Source organism: Pteropus vampyrus, unplaced genomic scaffold (assembly GCF_000151845.1).
Source record: "Pteropus vampyrus isolate Shadow unplaced genomic scaffold, Pvam_2.0 Scaffold83, whole genome shotgun sequence".
Lineage (NCBI taxonomy): Eukaryota > Metazoa > Chordata > Mammalia > Chiroptera > Pteropodidae > Pteropus > Pteropus vampyrus.
Window position 1 is genome coordinate 4,359,357 of NW_011888864.1, and position 13,613 is coordinate 4,372,969.

General features: G+C 36.5%; 1 protein-coding gene and 1 pseudogene across 5 annotated transcripts in view; one reads left to right on the top strand and one right to left on the bottom strand.

Moving 5' to 3' along the window:
* FGF14 (fibroblast growth factor 14) overlaps positions 1-13,613 on the top strand; it is a 580,805-nt gene that overhangs the window by 171,041 nt on the left and 396,151 nt on the right. The window lies entirely within an intron of this gene.
* LOC111741930 lies at positions 17-135 on the bottom strand (annotated as a pseudogene).

The following is a 13,613-nucleotide window of genomic DNA, read 5'->3' on the forward strand; positions in this document are numbered from 1 at the left end:
TTTTTTTTATTTTTTTTGCCTACAGCACCTGGTCTTCCTAGGTGGTCTCCCATCCAAGTACTAACCAGGCCTGACCCTGCTTAGCTTCTGTGGTCAGATGAGATCGGGCTTGTTCAGGGTGGCATGGCCGTAGACTCCAATAGATTCTTAACGTTGATGTTACTTGATGAATCTATTAACATACCCCTAAAAATCAACTTGACATTGATTATGTATATATGCTCCATGACATTTCTTTCACCTACCATTTCAGTGTATTTTGATTCTATTCCTAGCTTTGTCACTGGCTGAGAATGCAAAGTGCTTTGAGAACTACAAGTGAAAGGAACGGTCTAGGAGGAATGATGTTATTTTCTAAGCACAAGTTTCTTAATACTTTTATGTATATTTTTTCCCGGTGTGAATTACTGTATTAACATGTGATACTGAATGCCACACATTCCTTTAATTGAAAATAAGTAAAGCTCTGTTAATATTGATGCTATCTGTAAAACAAAAAGACAAGTGATGGCAGAATTCCTTGGGAATTCTGGGTGAATGCTGGCTGCAGGCATGAATCACCTGTTTAGCAAGCTGCTTTCAAGATCTTTTCTGAGAAATCTCCATCTTTGTCACTATTTCCTTCAAGGTGTTGAATAATTTTAAAAGTGGCAGTTGCAACAATATGTAAAAAAAGCTGATATCTGGCAGCATTCAGCTTATTTTTCTGTCCCTTTTGTGAAAAACTACGAGTATTTCTCACTGTGAGGGAAAGTGGAGTTTCAGACTTGATATGGATTTAGTTGCAGCAGACTGCCTAGTTGGAATGAAGACTCCTACCTGAGCAAAGCTTTTTGCAAGGTTTGCTTGGCAGTATTGGTGCAAGTCCATCTTGCTTCAAGTTACACTAATATGTGTTGAGCTACCTATACTTTTCAGGGGCCCTGCTCATTTTGAAGAGGAAGGTATTTTTCTTCCTCATGATCAGTCTTGTAATTAGCTCTTGTCAATCTGATAATGTCAGAATCATTCCCTGATTTCTTCATTCAATGCATATTTTCAATGCTGCGCTCAGAGAAAGTGACTTGTAGCTATAAAGCAGTCAAGAGAAAGAGAAGGAAAATAAGGCTTGTGACCTCAGGAAGCTTAAAGTTCCGGTAGTAGAGAAAAGCACATGCAGAAATAACCCCAGTATCTCTCAGAGGAGAGTGCTGCCCGTGGAGCGGGGAGCGCAGTGCCAGCAGAGTTCTGAGAGGGGGATCCAGGCTCAGGGATACTTTACGTTCCCTTCAGTAAGTTTCTGGGGTTATTTTTTTTCGGCTTGCTTTTTTGCGTTGATTTTTTTTGTTGTTTTGGTTTGGGCTTTTCTTTCCTTTTGTTTTTGGTTTGGGAACCGGTTTGCCTTCCTTTGTTGTTTAAAAAAAAAACCAAAACGCATGATATTAAATAAACAACAGTAGTTTGGGAGGAGTCCTTTGCTGAGAAGAAAGTCAGGGGGAAAACTGGTGTGCAATAAAACACACAAAGGCTGACTTTTTGGGAAGGCCCAATATGGACCCTGTTAGGGAATTGGAATTGGGGCCATCTGCCCACTCCCTGCTATCCTCCAATAAGAGAAAACCTGTAAATGAAGGGGTCCTAAAATACTCCCTCTGAAAATATCTGAGTAATTGTGAAAGGGAAATTTAAACAAAATCAGAGCACGTGAGTTAACAGAACAGGAATTAAGGAGCGAAATAAGGAAAATAGGGCAACATTACATGCACGTCAAACTGGACTAAGAAACATTAATAACAGAAGTAAGTCTAAAAATTGAAGGCTCTTTTTGAAAATTAGTTTAATACGCAGTCTCCAGCTGCTGGCCACCACCTGAGAGGCTTCTCTCCCAGCTCCTCAGCTCCACTTGGTAAATTATTCTGGGGTAAGAAGGGTAAGAACAGAGTCCTGCGTAACATCGCTGATCCTGAAGTCTTTTGGTATTAGAGTTTAAAAGAGCAACAAAATTTCATTGGAATATTATTGAATGAAATTAAATTTTCAAGTGGACTTCTGAACTAAGCTTTGTCTGGGCCCAACAGGTGGCTGACACACAGGGGTCCAGCATGGGTTTGCTGCATACAAATGACAAAAGAGGTACTAAGCAGGGCAAACGTGCCTACTCTGTGTGTGTGTGTGTGTGTATGTGTATGTGTGTGTTAATTCTAACTTCAAAAAATTTCTGAAGCAATTGAACCAAAAATCTGATTAAGTTCAAGCTAAAATGGCAGACACCATAACAATCTTGGGAAATCATTTAAAGGCGTCATATTAGCATATAAATTCTGATTAGCATGAGGGAAACAAACAGGTTTGCAGTAGGTCAAGGCATTCTTTAAAATGTTTCATTAGCTAAGGCGGGGCGGTGGGGGGGTGAATCCCATGCACATTGTTTTGTTTATATGTAATTATTTTTTGAGAAATAATTAGATATAAAGATCTAAGAGACTTAAAATGTGTTGTTAATTCATCCTTTTCCCCATAAAGCTTTTTTGTGCAATCTGTCTTTTCTGTAGGCAAAATAATGAGTGATTTTTACATAGCTCACTTTTGCATTATAATTATAACTTTGTTTTTTTGTTTGTTTGTTTGTTTTACTGAGAATAGTGGTCTTTAAACGGAGAGATAGAGAGATGGAGATGAAAAAGGAAGGAAGAAAGGAAAGAAGGAAGGAAGGAAAGGAAGGAAGGAAGGAAAGGAAGGAAGGAAGAAAGGAAGGAAGGAAGGGAGAGAGGGAGGGAGGGAGGGAGGGAGGGAGGGATAGGTAAAAAGAAGAAGGAGGAAGAGGAGAAAGAGAAGGAGGATGAGAACAGAAAAATACTAAGTAAACGAAGGTAGCCATAATGGGAAGTTGCATTTACCCATGGTGAGACCACTTAGAGGGGTCTTACCTCTGTCCCAGGAAGTTCTCCACCTAAGGCAAGAGTTGCCTGATTACAATAGAAAACACTGGGGATACAATATGGTTGAGAAGCTGGGTACAATTTTTTTGACTCAATGCAATGCAGTATTTTGGCCTTCTTGATTTTGACCAGTTAGATTTTTCTCTACTTGGCAAACTCCTCATTTTCCAGGGACAATCTCTCCTAGATTGTTTTGAATGTTATCGGTTTTTATTTCTTTACCGTGCTGAATAGGATAGTTAAAATGCTTCCTTGACTTTTAATTAAACACGTTTCCGTTGATAATTCTGAGGTGCTACATGGGCAATAGTTTCAGGCTTTTGGGGAAATACACAGTTTATAGTTGTGAGTAGCTAAGAGCTGGGAGAGACTTTAAAATAGGTGCTCTTTAAACTCCATTGCTTTCATACTGCTTGCCTCAAAAAAGTTTGAATATTTCTCACTTGCCCATTTTATAAAATGAAGCCTAAATTTTATATCGTAGTTGCAAAGTATGTAATTTTTAATGTATTTTAAGTATTTTCATTTTAAAATAAAAGCATAATATTTATATTATCAGAGGAGTGATCATATCTGGAAGCTGATTATTTTTTAATCACCTTTTCTATTTAAATAGTACATGAATAAACTCTTCTTTGACATATGGAAAATTTCCATCATTTCCTCCATAAACTCCTATTTCCATTTAACTTCTTCATAGGATTTAAAGTAATATATATATATTCTTGAAAGTCTTTTGTTGATCATCTTTTCATACTCCTCTGTAATAAAAATATCTAACTAAAATATTTTTTCTAAGTTGGATTTTCATTAGAATCATTGATCAAACAATATAATTTATAGATTTAATGATTAGTAAATACAAAAACTAAAATTATATTAAATATGTCTTAATGAAATGGATAGGGCTTTTAAAACCCTTATTTCATGTATCTCAGGTGAATATTACATATTGCAAGAATGAGAAAAGGTTCGCTATCAATTCTATTTTAATTTTTACAGTTTTTAGTGCAGAGAACACTGTTCATATGAATGAGTTGACAAAAAAGATTTATCTATCCTTCCTTTCATTCCTGTATTTAATTTAAAATATTGTTTATTCTCTCTTGTTAGTTTTCATTTGGATAGGCACTTTAAAGAGTATATGAGATCTTAAAATTATAATAAATATTACTATGGTAGGAAATCTGGCTTGGTGGTGCTTACTGCAATAAAAAAAAAAAATCTCCTTTGTAGACAGTGCTTTACTGTTCTTTCTAGATCCCTCCTTCAGATCAGAAGTACCATTCCCAGATGTGATGGCTCATAACTGTACCCCTCATTGGGAATTGCCCTCAGCTACCAGGAACTGCCTGGCCTAAGGTTAACCCTGCAGAGCTGCAGCCGATGTCTGGCTGGTGCAGAAGTACAAAGCCTGACTTCAACTGGGGACAAATCTGCAGGGCCAATCTAGCTCAGACCTTCCTTTAAAATTGGCCTGAGGTTTCCAGAGCAACTCTATTGAGGCTCTCTTTTTTCCTGCCAGGTTCCGCCTCTCTCACATCCTTACAGGTGTATTCCTGGGTGCACCCCTCAAACTCCACATGCCTTTCTCCCTATCTGAATGTGTTCTTCAGGAAATCCATTGTAAAACACCCATTCATTAACTTGTACTTCAAGACTGTGATTCTGCAGAAGAGAGTAAAAAAAAAAATCTATTTTGGGTGGAAATGACATAGTGGGCTTATTTCACTTACTGTGGTTATTTTTGGTGGAATCATTTTTGTGGTGTTTGGGGTATGAAATGTCTATATTAAACAGGACAGCTGTAAAAAGTATGACCCATCCTTTAATAAATGTCCTCTTTGATAGTTTCCTAATGAGCTGAGAATATTTTGGTTATGCCTTTTGGATTATTTGTTTTCATTCTGGTGTGAGCGGTAGGATAATTTGAGTGTGTAACATACTCACATTTAATAATTTGATAATCCTCAAATTAAAAATGCCTCAGTAAAAACTTTATTCTTGTTAAAGACTTGGTTTTTAACAGAGAACATATACATACACACACATATTCCTCAGCGGCATGAAGCCTAGGGAAAAGCTAACGACAATTCATGAATAATGCAGAATTTTGCTGTTTGTGCCATTTCCATCTGTTGTGTGCATGATATTTATGATATGCATAAGATAAACTGATAGGAGCATGTGATCTGCTAATATGTATATTTTTAAAAGCTTTAATTACTGTTTTTATGGAAGAATGATGTCATGTACTCTGATGCCAGAGACAGGAGAATTAGAAAATAGCAACACAAACAACTCAAAAACTTTTGAATAGCCAGGCATTTTATTTTCGATGAGCGGTACTTGATTTGTGTCTTATGACATTTCAGGATCTCAGAGTATTTGCCAGCGTTGGTTTTTGATTGCGTGCTAGATGACAAAGGAGAACCGATCTGAGTGCGGTGATCCTGTCTTTCCCTTGCTGACTGTCCACCAGCACTGCTTCTCAACTGGCTGTGTGTTGACTCAGCAGAACGAGGAGGGACTGCTTTTATGTTCTTCAGATGCTATATTAACTTTGGTACTTATTTTGGAAATTAAAGTTTTAATGAAGTGAGAGTCCCTAGAGAAAACAATAGAAAAGCACATTTTTTCTTCTTGATTAACCAAAAGCACAATCCCCCCCCAAAAATTTTGTTAAATCTATAATCTATAGATTTTCTGAGTTTATGCTGGTTAGTGGAAAGTAGTCCTGACAGAAGAACCAGCTTCTTATATCACTGAGTAAGAAAAATCAGCAATTCATTGTGTAGCTATGAGGAGGTCACTTAACCTCTGAGAGCTTCACCATTGTAATTAGAAAAATGCAAGGTTTGGGCTAGGTGATTTCAAACAATCTTTCAGCACAAACATTTTTAAGAATCTTATATGTATACTTGATTTTCACCTTCAAAACATTCATTATGAGTTATTAAATTTGAAAGACCATCTAGATCCATGAACATTATCTAATTTTTATAAAAACTGTCTCTCATTTCTTAAGTAGCATTGTTGTAAAAATTGTTAAAATGCCATTGTTAATTTTTCCAGCTCAAATACTTTTCAGATATTTTGATTCTCTCTCTCGCTCTGGTTCCCTCTCTCTTTTCTTTGTTGAAGCGGGTAGGGGGACTGCTAGTAAAATAATTTGGAGCCAGCCTCCTCTCATTTTGGGGATAATCCTAGGAATCTGGAAAGAGGCCACTTTGCTTATTTTCAAATCTGTCTCTTTTTTTATGACTATGTTCTGACAATTTTCCTGAGTTTGGAGATTTAGAGACATAAGAGGGCTTCCTAGAAGTGTTCACATTAACCGAAATGAGAAAACATGAAATCTAAGGTGTTGGAGAAGAAAATTTATTTCTGAGAATTTTATCAAAACAGCTTATCATCAGTTATTGACATTACGTAGTAAGTGGTGATTTCAGATAAGACAGTGCCCCAAATATTTCTTCCACATTGTCCAAAATCACAGCCAGTACTAATTTTTCAGGTCTAGCAACATCCTCTTTTAAAAAGTAAACATTATATAGCCTGTGTGTAGGTGTGTGGGGGTGTCTATGCGTGTGTGTGTGTGTGTGTGTGTGTGTGTGTGTGTGTGTGTGTGGTTGTGTTTCGAAATTTTACTGGTGTGAATTGGTTAAACACTTTATTTTCATTCCAACACCTAAATAAGTTTATTATGTAACCCTAGTAGCGGTCGGTAGATTCTTGTTACTTTTCAGGGAAAGTGGAGTTCAGGAAGAGGTCCATGTATCTCTAGCTGGAAAAGTCTGGTGGGTAATAATCCTCACTGCCTCCAACATGAGTGTGCTAGTCACTGTTCACTAGATACCCATTTCCTACTTCCCATTTTAAGTGTGCTCCATTAGTTTTGTAAGACACACTGAATTACAGTAGAAATTTAGGCAGTTTGTTTCTGAAAGTTTCCTTATGCCTCTCAATCCTTACTTGGGGGAGAGATGGCAATGTGCTGTCATATTTCTTTTCCTTTCTGAAGACTGTTTGTACCCTTTACAATCCAGTGCCCCTAATTTGGAGGGACTGTTTCCTATGAAAATCAAGTCCAAGTCACCAGTTTCTTCCTGTGACTTGTGAATTCCTCCTCTTCCGATCTTTGAAGGCAAATTGAGATCAGGGACCCTATATTATACTTTGTATCTCCAATAGCATGATATCTATGACATATATAATACCTAATATCTAGGTTCCTTTCATTTACTATTATAATTGTGATAGTTCCTATTCAGAGTTATCATTTTTTGTGTCATGTTCTCTGTTAAGCGTTTCACATGCATCAAGTAATTTAGTCCTTCCATTAAATCTGTAATGTCCTTCTTACAAATAATCCCCATTTGATAGATGTAACAACCAAGGCTCATAGATGTTAAATAACTCACTTGAGTTAACACACGTGCATTTGTGTGCATACATACGTACACCAGTGTCACATATCAAAGCCACCCTTCTTTTAGTTTCTGCTGACTCCACAATTAGGAGGAAGAAAAGCTGTTCTGTTACTATCTTCACGAAAGGACTGGAGTGAGTGTCTTCAGAAAAGGTAACTACTTCCAATCTGATTTGCATCAATTTTTCCCTCATGTACAAAATCAACCTACTACAGTCCTGTGTCTTCCTGACCACAAAAAGTGAGGTGTGGCACAGAGAGGTGGTGGGAGGTGAGGGTGTTCAGTTTATCCAGCCCGAATCTTAACTGAGATGTTTGAGATAGTGGGGAGAAGGGTAAGGAGGGGAGGGTGCATGCCTCCTAGAAAAATGGAAGTAAGCGGGCTAAGAAAAAGCTGGTTTTGGACAACCATCTTGTAGTGTGACAACTTGGCTGAAGCAAGTCAGAGGGGTGGAGTGGTAAGCACAACTTACCCCTACCTGCCAACTTTACCTAAGTCCTATGGAACCTGGCTGAATTTGAAAGCCGAGTCTTCACGCTTTTAGTTATTGTTGCCAGGGATTCAGTTCACCCTGTTCTAAATGAAAAGTTTTAATTGGAATACACTATGGAAATCCATGTTCTGCAAGATTGGAAACCTTACCCATTTTACATTACCTGATTATATAGACTTTTCCACAATTATCATAGTTAAGCTAGTTGCTCTTACAGAAGCCACTCACCTAATTAAGTGAAAAGTGCATAGTAGGTAAAAATTAAAGCAGTTATTTGCAACTGTACAGTTAAATTTCAGTGAGGGGAAGAGAAATGGTCTCATTGAGTTAAATTGTATTTGCAAATTGGTGTCAAACTATGTTAATTGAGAGAAAAAAAATAAGAAATTGCCACCTAATTCTACAAGAAAAAAATAGACTACATGAAGTACACTTAAAAGCAAAGTGGAAAATGTTTAAAATTAACTTACAGTAGAATTTTATTTTTTCATATTAAGCATCTAGATTTAAGACTTCTGGATTCCAATTATAATAAATATAATTTAATTCCACTAATGTTCTTTCATTGGTCTCATACTTTATTAAAATCAATAAATTATGTATTTTTGAAGATTCAGTAGATGCATGTTACTAAATTGTAATTTACATGTACGAGAAGAGACAGCTACCCAGTGCCTCTCTCCCGAGGCAGTGACTTACAGTTGCTTTGATATCTTCCTCAAATTAGTCAGGACTTTATTTTTTCTTATGAAAATTATACTAAAAATTTACATTGTATGCATTATTCAATTTGAGATTCGTAAATATATATTTAAAAAGTAGATTCTCTTTTGTCACTACCCAGCCCTTTTGGGGGCTGCCTCACTTTATTAGTTGTTGACATGTACTTAGAGAATGCAAAATGATTTATTATTGTATTTGCCTAAGCAAAACATAATTCAGAAGGCAAACATACTGCTGTCAAAACAAAAGAAAACACATGCCGTATTATAATGTCAAACTAAAGTAGAATTTGCCTCACGCTTTGGATTATTTTGGTCACAGCTCTTCATAACTGTGCTTGAATAGAGGTTCCTATCTTATCTGCTCTATCTCAGTCTAGGACTCACTTAGAGAAATCCTTATGTGGCTGTTAATTATCTTTACTGAGGTTGAAGAAATTTCGGGGGGTGGGTAGGGGCACTGGTAACATTTGGATCAGTACTGCCTCCACAGCTCTGATAAAGAGGCCTGTGGATTCCTTTCCCCATCCTCCACCTCTCAGATGGTTTTGGACAATGCATGAAAAAAATATCAGCATTGCAGTATTCTGACTCTGAGCCCTTTGTTGCTGGTGGTAAGAGTAATGCCATGAGTTTAGAAATGGAGATTTTTGCCATATTGTCTACAGTTTAAGGACAGCACTTTTCTGCAAATGTTTTCAAAGGTCTGGAATTAAAAGTGAAAAACAATAACTCTAGAAACACTAGGGTCAGACCTTTTCTAAGATGAGTTTGCCCTCACTAGTAAGCTTGTAAAGTCAGCAATAACCATATTGCTAGGATGAAAAAGTTTAATTTTGAAAAACAGCTAAAAAGGATTTTTTTCCCTGGTACAGCTGAATATAGTCTGGCATAAAAAGAATGTTTTCCATGTAATATTAACAATAGGCTAGTGATGATTCAAGACTTGTAATTCCTCCTTCCGCCCTCTGGCCATCACCCTTGCTCATTCCTGTCACTCATCCCAGAACCCTATGTGAAGTATCATCTTGCTGCTTGCTAATAAGACTTCTGTTCTTGTAGGTGAATGAGAGCAAGTGTTATCAACTTCTGTACCTCCCCTGCTAGTCAATGTCTGTATACCTACAGGCTCTTTGGACCAAATGCGTATTACAAGGACCATGATAACTTTTCCAAGTGCACTGGCTCATAGAGGGCATTGCTGTTCATATTGTCTGTCAACAGTGACAGAAATAGGGAATGCTACTCTTCAGTTTTCAAACTTTACCTCTCTCTGGATATTTGTCCCTTAGTATTTTCTTCAGCTTCACAGGATCACAACTGTGCTAGCTTAATATTTTGCAAACAACGTTTTTTTTCCTCACTATCTTCTCCACTTTGCCTTATGAGTCATTCTCAATCATTTATCATTCAACCATTCAAGATTTAGCATCCTATAAACTCTTGCTAAAGAATCAGATGCATGTATTTAAAAGAGATTTTATTGTCTGCAATGGAAAGTGTTCAGTGATATTGCAGAATAATTAAGATCATGGTATTATGCCTCAGAAAATTTTTTTTCAGGCAAATCCTATTCTTAAGGATTTTGTAAATGTTTTGGAGATATATGGAAAACATGGTGGCTGCCTTTTTTTTTTTTTTTTGGTACAATTAGGTCATTTCCTGTGAACTGTATATAGAATTTACTTATCCATTAGATATGTTTATTGTTCTCTTCCAAACCTCTCTATATTCTGCACACTTGTCAAGTTAGGGGATCTTAAAGTGGAGATGGATTAAAAAATTTCTAAATAACATTTACTAACATGGAGAGATTGTCTATTGGATCTTAAATTTCAGCATTTACATTTTAAACTTTTTTGAGGACACTTGCTAAAGAAGACATTAGTCTTTCTTTTTAATATGCAGTCTTCTCAATACTGTTGTTTATATCTACCCACACTTCAAGTTGTCAGTGTTGTTTGAAATGAAGTGACACCATCCAAATGTAGTTGACACTCCACCCACTTGGTGCTGTACCACAAACAGTGAGTATATCTGAATGTCATTAGTAAAAATGAAGTCGGATTCATCAAAGAAAAGGTTGATAGAACAGCCTTGTTGAAAGAAAATCTCAAACGAGAATTAGGATATCTGCGTTTGCTACAGACTAGTTGGCTGGCCACTGATGTGTTTCTCTATCGTTTACATTTTTATTTTCTAATGTATAGTATAGGAATAATGTTTTCACCAGAGGTCTTGGAAAAATTCTTATTTAAGTATTTGCTGAGTATTCTTTATGGTGTCTAGCACTATGCTAAAACCTGAGAAGGAAATCAATAAAAAGGTTGCTAATCTCTAGGGATCCAAGATCTAGCTGAAGAACTATATTACCAGTTAAGACACAGGAATGCTTTTTTACCTCTTCAGAGCATTTTATATTTATCAAAGGCATTATATGTATGTGTATAAAATTATATGTATATGTATCCATATATAAATGTAGTATACATATTAAATGAAATATACATATATGAAATTATTTATACACATATGTATATATACATATATATACACATATATGTGTTTTTGTAATTTCATTTAATCCTTATAGCAACCCTGTGAGACAGAGTAATGACTACACATCATAGAGGAAAACCCTGAGGCTACATGATATTAAGTAAAATTGCAAGGAAAACTAAGATTTCAGCACAGGTCTCTGGATTCTAAGCCCTGTGGTCTTTCTTTTGAACCATAAATTCTCTTCTTAAACCAGGGTAAAAATGAGTCCCCAAAGCATTATATAAGTGATAAATGCTGTGGAAGCCTTGCTTGGAGGAAGTGGGGCTTAAAGAGAACCTTGGACAGGGCAGAAGGAAAGGGGGTATCAGACAGAGGAGCATGCAATACAGTTTGGAAGGTGACGTATTGTGAAAGAACTTTACTCAATGTTTTAAATGGAAATAGTAAGATCTATTGTTTCTGCACATGGGGTCTGAGTGTGAAGGGTGTATGAGTTTGAATTTTTTTCTGAAGGATTGGATTACATGATGAAATCAATACTTTAGGAAGATTAGGGGAGACTTTCTGTGGACATGGAGTCAGGGAGATGAGCTATAGGACTTTTGCAGCAATGAGAAAAGGTGAAAAAAAATAAGGCTGAATAATAAGGACCCTTTTGAAGAAGTTGATAATTTATCAGGTCGTCTGGTGTTAAGGATTAGGCTTCTAGCTCCACCACTATCTAGCTTTGTGACCTGGACAAGTTGTTTATCTTCACCAAGTCATAATTATTCCTGCCTTATTTGTTTGTTTAGAAGATGACTGAAATAGTGCACATAAAGTTCAACTTTACCCAGTATCTTGCATTTAGTAAACACTCATTAACTATTAGATATGTATTTATGACTATTGTTAAGAAGTAAAGTTGTATGAGGTGAGATTTTAAAAGATCACATATTGTATGAGAATGTTTTAATTCCTTGAAAGAATAATGCTCTATTAAACCAACGTACTATACTGCTTTCACTAATAAGCAACCAATACCTGCCTTCTCTATGGACAAGATTTATTTTAATTTGTGTTGACAGTTTCTACCATGATGCAATATTAGTGACTCATGACAAAGAACCACATGCATATCTTTACAAATCTTAAGAGATACCTCACAGTAGAATAATAGTGTTTCATGTTCTTAAGCTGGTTTCTTCCAGTTGGGATAACAGGATGTTTGTCACTGCTGCAACAGTAGACATAGGAGGATAATTTGGGCCTTCATGGAGGTGACTTTAGATGTAGAGCTTGACAAAGAGTGAGGAGTAAGTGCCTTCCATTTGCTCAATGAGCATAACCGTTTAAGCCCTCAGGAAAGGTTGAGGGTGTCTATTAGCTGTATCGCAGTCTGAATGAAAAAGGCATCAAATAAGAGTAGGGAGGCTTCTCAAATCCCATAAGGTTAGTATTTTAATAATTCTTTAAAGCGTTCGCATAATCAAATCACTTTGGCAAATTTTCCTCTCAATATTTAAATGATAGTCAATTCTAGGAGCAATATGTAAAAGTCCAAAGGGACATAGAATTTGTCAGGCGGAGCAGAAATTTTCTCTGGTCTTCAGACGGAGGAACTAAAATTACCACACACACCCCATTTCCCCACTAAGAAGTATACTCTGTTCAATTTCAGCATGAATAGCCTGGCTGCATTTTACAGTTGAATCTGCTATAGCTTCCTAAAGGCAATTTGAGGAATAGGCAGCTGCCAATAGAATATAATGTCAGTGAAAGCAGAAAATGTCCACATTACTGAAATATGCACTCTTCAAATTTAACAGTGGTTGGGCCACTCTCTCTAGAAGAAATTCATGTGTTATATTTTGGATTGCTGTAGATTGCTTTGTCCTAGAATTACATAGTTGGAAGATGCCCTCACATACCATTGTTGTTTCACTTACTCTTCCAATTGGTTTAACAACCTGGAAGACTGTGTTCATTCCTTTGATTCCTGTCTGGCTCTGAGCCTTGGCTCTTGTGGGTGCCTAAAGAAAGCACACTTTTTTTTTGCTGCTGCTACTGTTGCCACAGTCTACATTGAATGGGTGAAGTAAAGAGAAACGTCATTTGGAGGGAGTATAATTGAGAATCAGAAGCAAATGACAACTCTAGGTCAGGGTGTGTGAGTAGAAGGGAAAGCTGGAAAAGGGGGAAAGAGTTAGTGACCAATAAAAAGAGGGCTGTGCTAGAGAATGGGAGGTGAAAACGTCATTGACTCTACCATGATGTCTGAGGCTACCAAGACAGCATGTTTCAAAACAGTGATTCCTTTCCATTCAGAGGTTTCTCACTGACTCGAGTGGGCTATTGTGTGCCATCATGCTTTCCTGTCTTTTGATTCTGAGAAATCTAAAATAATTTTGTACTGACCTAAAACTGCTTGGATGGGCTATTTGGAGACTATTGGAAAATATTATATGGTAATATATTTTGTTTATGTAAATGTGTATATCTTTGTGTGTGTTATGCTATATGTGTATGTAAAATTACATATAAATTGATTATTTGTTATATTTAT